At 45.3% G+C, this 6,607-nt stretch overlaps 1 protein-coding gene across 1 annotated transcript in view; it reads right to left on the reverse strand.

Moving 5' to 3' along the window:
* znf462 (zinc finger protein 462) overlaps positions 1–5,964 on the reverse strand; it is a 56,338-nt gene extending 50,374 nt beyond the window's left edge. Inside the window, exon 1 of the mRNA XM_082541570.1 lies at positions 5,331–5,964. The gene's annotated coding sequence lies outside the window, so the exon portion shown is untranslated. The remainder of the gene's footprint in view (positions 1–5,330) is intronic.
* Between the last annotated feature and the right edge of the window lie 643 nt (positions 5,965–6,607).

Genomic DNA, 6,607 nt, shown 5'->3' on the forward strand with positions numbered 1-6,607 from the left:
ATTTTACACATCAAAATGCCTTTTGGTTGTATTCTATTCGCCCAATTCACAAAAAAAGTAAGGAAAGGGGGGGAAAGGATTACATGAAAGGACTGCAAGATGCACTGAAGGGTTTCTTGTAAGTAGTGCTCAGTGGACAAATGCCAGAAAAGCTTGCAATGCTGACTTCCTTGTAAGCCTGACATGGCAGTTACTACAGTTACAAGGACTGGGTGAGGTTACAAGCTAGCCAGGATGGAGTGTTTCACAGTGACCATGAGAGGACACAGGAAGAAGCTGAAAAAAAAAAGGGGGGGGGGGGGGGGGGGTCAGAAAAATTCAAAAGCCAGCTGCAGGAAACACTGCAAACAAACTCTGTGAAGGTTCAAAGTTTTTTAAGAAGAAAAGAAGGTAGGTTCCTCTCCAGACCTGCTAAACCAACCTCTTGAGTCAACTCAACAAGTTTGAGAAGGGAAAGATGAGACCCATCAATATTAACTTACCACTGAGACCTCCTTTCCAAGCTCTTAAATATTTAATCGTCCTTGGACAGTTCTGTTGCTTCGGAGGCTGAGCCACTGTGGATCCCATCTACAAGACCACTCCTGTTTCTGCTCAATGAAGGCCTTGTCTGGTGGCACCACACTGCCCAAGGAACGGGCGTCTCCAAAGAATTTTTTTCTCCTTTTTTTTTTTCCTCCCCACCACAGGCAGCTCGAGACTGACAGAGCTGGTTCACTGTGTCTTAGCAGAGAACAGCACAAATCCTGAATTTAGGCTGGAAACCTGAGGACGCCGTGTAGACTGCTTAATTTATCCCACCAGACGAGCTGTCTCTTCAGCACGGCCGCTTTAGACCTTGAATTTCAACAAAACGAGTCCCTCACACGCCTAAAATATGCACCCTGAAAAGATCAGCAGATCTAGATAAAGGTAGGGCACAACTGCAAGCTTCACTGAGCTACACAAGCATTTTTTTCTCTTCCTCGGGACACAGTTGAATTGTTGATGTTCTGATGGAAAGCAGAGAGGAGGAACCAGTTTTGCAGCAGTATAACGTCGCAACTGACAACAGAAACTGGAATGACACCTCTAAGAAGCTACTTCCTTGTTCCACTTAAACCCTGACATGATATTGCCTTTTAGTTCTTCAAATATACCCGCTACAGTTAAACAGCATTAAATTATTCAGATGGGCAGAGCAGGTTTGGGCATATTGTAAGAGCATGCATGTGTTTGGTGGCTACTTATGAAGGCAGGAAGGTCAGGAGAAAATAGTGAGGGGTTTTTTTTCCCCCCCTTGCAGCTGTGCTGTGATGACTGTGGTGTTTTGGATCTACACTTGCAGCCTGGCCCTGCTGCTACACTTGCATCTTGTGAGCCATGCATCACGTCAAGAAAGCACTCACTGGAGCATTTCAATTTGCTTTTGTGCGTCTCCTTAGCCTTCTTCAGTGCCCCAGGTAGAGAAGAATGGAGACGTGCATCACCCAGTGTGAGTGAGTGAGTGAGAGATGGAGGGAGGGGAGGGAAGGACAGAGAGAGAGAGCAGCTGTATGCATGTATGTGTGTTTGTGTGTGTAGAGGGGGGTGATGAGCTTCATGACCACTTCCTCCGAGCGTTCAAACCATCACAGAAGTCTCTCTTGTTTGATCCTCCGTCCTCTCTGTCAAGCTTTTCTAACATAATCCTGAAATACCTTGCAAACAAATCCAGTTATGTAATTCCTCCCCCCGCCACCTTAAAGCTGAGCTATGGTAACACTGAGTATTAAAATTTTCTTTCTATGCCGCGCTAAAATTCAAACAGTTTAATACGAGCGTGCGCTACATGCAAATATTCAGTCAGACAGAAAGTGGTCCATCAAAAAAATAAAATAAAACCCAAAACACTACTGTCTGCTGCACCACATCACAAGTGAGAGGGGGACCCGATCAGAGATGATCTTGATCTGCTTTTCAGACCATTTATTACTAAACAAACAACAGCACTGCCCAACTGCCATTCTCCACTTCAAACTTAATGCAAATTAAGGCAACATTCGCTGGAATTACTACAGGTCCTGGAGGTGTAGTCTCTTTAGAACAAACAGTAATCGAGCAGTGGAGGTCACAGTGTCACGGCGTTTGGTCGGGACTTTCAGAATAAAACAGGAAGAGTGAGACAACAGGAAGAAGGGAATGCGCATTGGGACATTCAGCGATAGCCTTTCAGTCCAACATGATGGTGCACATCTGCTCGTGTCATCACATGACTTCAGTTAAATCTTAGAAGATCATTCAGAAACATGCAGCTCAAAGACCCAACACATGTGCTCCCACACAGCCCTGCCCCAAGGTTTTCTGTACGTCACTGGTGATGATTACACCAGCAGAGAAATGCTTTTGTAGACACGAAGCGAGCAGAAGAGTGAAACACTAAACAGAGCAGCAGAAAAGTCCAAGATCAAATTTGAGTAGAGCATTCTGGCTCTGTGAAATTCTTAGTTTAGTCTCAGAAATACAAGCAGGAAAGGGGCACAAGATGTTTCCTCTTATTTACAGTCTAAATTCCAAGCCTATTTTGTTTACCAGCACACTAGTTTCCACTTACAAAATACATATTTCCCAAGGAAAGATTGATTTTCTTATGGGCGTTACAGATAGTTGCCTTCCAGGCTATGTAAAAATACAGGAGCCACTTTAAGGACCCTGCGTTGTTCAGTTTTTAATTCATATGTGTGGCACATATATATGTTACTGCCACACATGAGTGTCATTTGCCGAATTATAACAAAGAAATTCCTACAGGGAACTTCAGGGGCCCTCACGCAGTCCAGGGGGCTTTGGTATATGACTATAGGTCACCCGCCAGCGTAGTACGAATAGGCCACGAATGTGCTGGAGACTTGTGAAAGTTATTACAGGAACTGCAAGTGCAAAGAGAAGCACACTCTGAGCGGGAACAAAACACTGCGATCACGGGGGCTTGTTTCTGCAGAACATCCACCATCCACCTGACTGCATCCATTGCATTGCAGCGATGCAAATGTGTCGCCGCAGCAGATTCCTGCCCGTCTCTGTCCTCTATTGGCTCCTCCTCGAGAACCTGTTTGCCCTGCCACGCCGGGGAGAAGGAGCCTCGCCACCATTTTGATTGCTCCTCTCAGCCCCGGCATTGTCGCAGCACAGTGTGTCAAGCTCACAGTCTCCTTGTCAGCAAGATTTCACACAGTGGCCAGGGGAACTGCAGAGCGTAGCACAACCTCACACACTCCCTCTCTCTCCTTCTCTGTCACACACACACACAGAACGTCTACCCACACACAGACAAACACACTACAGCTTTCAAGCCCCCCACCCCCACACTCTCCTGCCAGGCTGGTCAACAGACACCTTTTGGATATAATGTGTGAAAAGTCACCCAAGGCTTGCAGAGCGAACGCGGAGCGCATTGCAACCGAGAGGCTGTTAATAAATGACCAACAACCTCAATCGCAAGTCTAAAATAAGTTTTCCAAAAGGACCCAGAATCTCAAATAAGTCCCAAACAAGTCTGTAGAGCCTTACAGTAACGTGCACAGTGGAGGCTCCTGCTTCCTTTGCAAATTATGGGGAAGCCATAAGGGAGCAAAATTTAAAGCACATTCATGACAGTATCTGAACCCTCGTCTGACCAGAGCACGGAGTAAAAAAAGAAGAAGAAAAAAAAGAATCATCTTGAGAACTTCCTTTAAGAAACTGTTTGCGACAGTCATTACTTCACCCTCACACACTCAACCAGAAGAGAGAGAAGAGAGCGAGAGAGCATGTGTGAGTGTGTGTGTTGACTCCACTTTTTGTTGAACATTAACTACTTGCATGGTCAAAACACTGCATTATTGAGCCTTAGGATTCCTGTCTCATCCATGTGCTCCCCCCCAGCCAATCACAAGCGCACACTTTCCAGAAGCCTCAGCAGTACATCTCTAGCAAAAATAAAGAAATATTTGAAAAGCAAGTTTTTCAAATCAAGATGACTTAAACAAGCAAGCCAGGGGTTAAAAATGAAGAAGTTAACCTCGAAAGGCCCCCCACACACACAAACACACACACTGGAGGATCTAACCTCACTTTTTAGAGTTCTTCTGCTTCCTCTTAGACTAAAACTTCCGAGCTGAAAACGAAGCAGAAGAGGAGGAAGAAGAGGATGTGGCCGAGCTTTTCTTTTTTTAACCCCCCCCCCCTTCTCTCTCTTTCTTTCTTTCTTTTTCTAAACACAACCTTTGTTCTGGCGTGAGGTGGGGGGGAGGTGGGGGGAGATCCTGCCTATCTGACTCCAGGGCTCTCCTTGGATACTCATCTGCCTTCCTCCATTTTATGGTGAAGCCCTCACTAGTGTGACATACCTGACTTGAGACCAGTGACAGCAAATAGACATCCAAAACAGTGCAAGGGCACATGCGGGTTAAGAGTGTAGCAAGAAGCACCCAAGAAGAAAAGCAAAAGGAGGACCAAAAAAACCCGTTTGAATTAAAAAAAAAAAACATCTAAAAAGAAAGAGCAGAAGAAGAAGCCACACTGCGCTTTTAAATTGATTTCACGACCAGCAAGACGTGTAGTAGCTCCAGCACTGTGGACTCAAAAATCGCCACCACGTTAAGGTTTCCTTTTTAAAAATTGAGAGAAGCAAGGGGAGGTGGAGAGCGCATATAGCCTCCACACAGTGGACATGGCTTTTCATGGTGTGTGTGTGTGTGTGTGTGAGACTGGACCAGCGGCTATGCCAGCTCCACTGTGTCGCTAATGGAGGCTGGTTGGTAAAGGAGAGCAATCCGTGCAATGGCTTCTCCATGAAGCTAACGCGCAACAACACGCACGGCCGAAGAGAGGGGGGGGGGTGCACAGCCGGGGCCAATAATTCCCCTGACCAGACATGTCAGAATAACAAAACACTGGCGCTCCGGTGCTGCCGAAACACGCAGGCGAGCCTCTTTACACCGCCGCGTCCATTTCCTTGTGTCACTTTGACAACAAACCGAAAGGCGACATAGCGAGGAAGCGCTAGGCTGGTTAGGATATTAACTGGGAAGCGAGAAGACCCACTTGACTTTGGCTGCACGGGTGCCAGCAAGAGCGACCACCCGATTAAAAAAGAGAGAGAGAGGAGAAAATCTCGCCCCGACTTCCTTCTCAGTGGTAGCATGGACCTCGACTACAAAAAAATGGGGGAGAAACGAGGGGAGATCAGCTCTTTCCAGGTCATTCACGAGGCGCTCTCCAAATTATATCCCATGATCTACCATACCGACGTTCTCGCAGACCTTGAAAGCTCAGCCGAAATCTTGACGAAACTGGAAATATAGAGCAAGAGCACACACAAAAAAACTCACTGGTACAATCTTCTCCTCAAGCGATCCTCCCAAAAGTTGTCCTCCGTATTTCATGCGTGCGCTCGGTCGGTCTAGTGGATGATCGCCATCTTTCCTGCTTCTCCTTTGCTGCAGCTGCAGATGACCTGAGATCCGTCTGTCTCTGAATAATGAGCAACCACACAGACAAGGAAGACAATCTGCAAAGCAGGCTACACAAAGAAGTTTGGGAGACTAGCAAGCACCAGAGGGTGCACAAGAGTTTACGATGAGACGAGGGAGCATCAGCAGGATGGACAACGTCTGTGCCTGAGAAGCTCATCCTTCATCTAGACTGAAGTCAGATAGTCTGCAAAGCCTTATCAAGCGACGCAGACCACCACCAGATACATGCGGCCACCGTCAATTTTATATAGGGTTGCATACCATGTCTGCAACGTCATGAGGTTATCTGCAGTTCACTTTGGTGGTGATGCTGCTTCCCAAGTCAACCAAACACACAGATAGACACATAGATACACAGATTCACTATACACACCCCGATATTAAAAGATAGATATAATTTAAACTGTATATTTTTACACATCCCAATATATATAAAATATAGAATATAAAAAAATCTCCCAGTGACTGACAAACAAAATGTTTATTGTTTTCATCCAAATAATAAAAAATCAAGAATTCAAAGTATTCTATTTAAATTAAATTAAACAATTAATTATATATAATTCTATATATGTATATTAGATTTAATATTTTTTAATATATATTTTATGCTTGATTGATAGTCAGAAAAAAAAAAGGTAAATGGCTGATGAGATGCAGTTTTCTGTCACTTCCCTGTTACTGTAGACATGCGGCATGCAGGCTGCTGCTGCTGCTGCTGTGTCCACCAGCCACTAACAAAGGAGGGAGCCCAAGACAAAAGGTGCTGGGTCCTGCTCAGATGTATGTCAGTGTAAACGGTGGGTGGGTGGGTGGGGGTTTGAGCGGCAGGAAGGGCACGCATGGGTGGGTGGGTGGTGAGAAGAAGAGTCTACCTTGAGTGGTTGAGTAACTACAATGTGAGCGGGGAAATGTGTCTCCCTCCATGACTTTTTGTTGGGAAGAAGTGTATATTTTTACCTGTTATGTATGGGCTTGCTTTTAAATCGATGCTGTTTACATTATATCTCTGCACAATATTTCTGATATGGCAACAGCTTATTGTCACACACTGCATGTCTGAATATTTAAAAGCTTTGTATGATGTCAGGCACTTTGATTTTTCACATAAATGCAGTTGCAGCTGCAGAATT

Source organism: Aulonocara stuartgranti, assembly GCF_965226115.1.
Source record: "Aulonocara stuartgranti genome assembly, chromosome: 7".
In the NCBI taxonomy this organism is placed as follows: Eukaryota; Metazoa; Chordata; class Actinopteri; order Cichliformes; family Cichlidae; genus Aulonocara; species Aulonocara stuartgranti.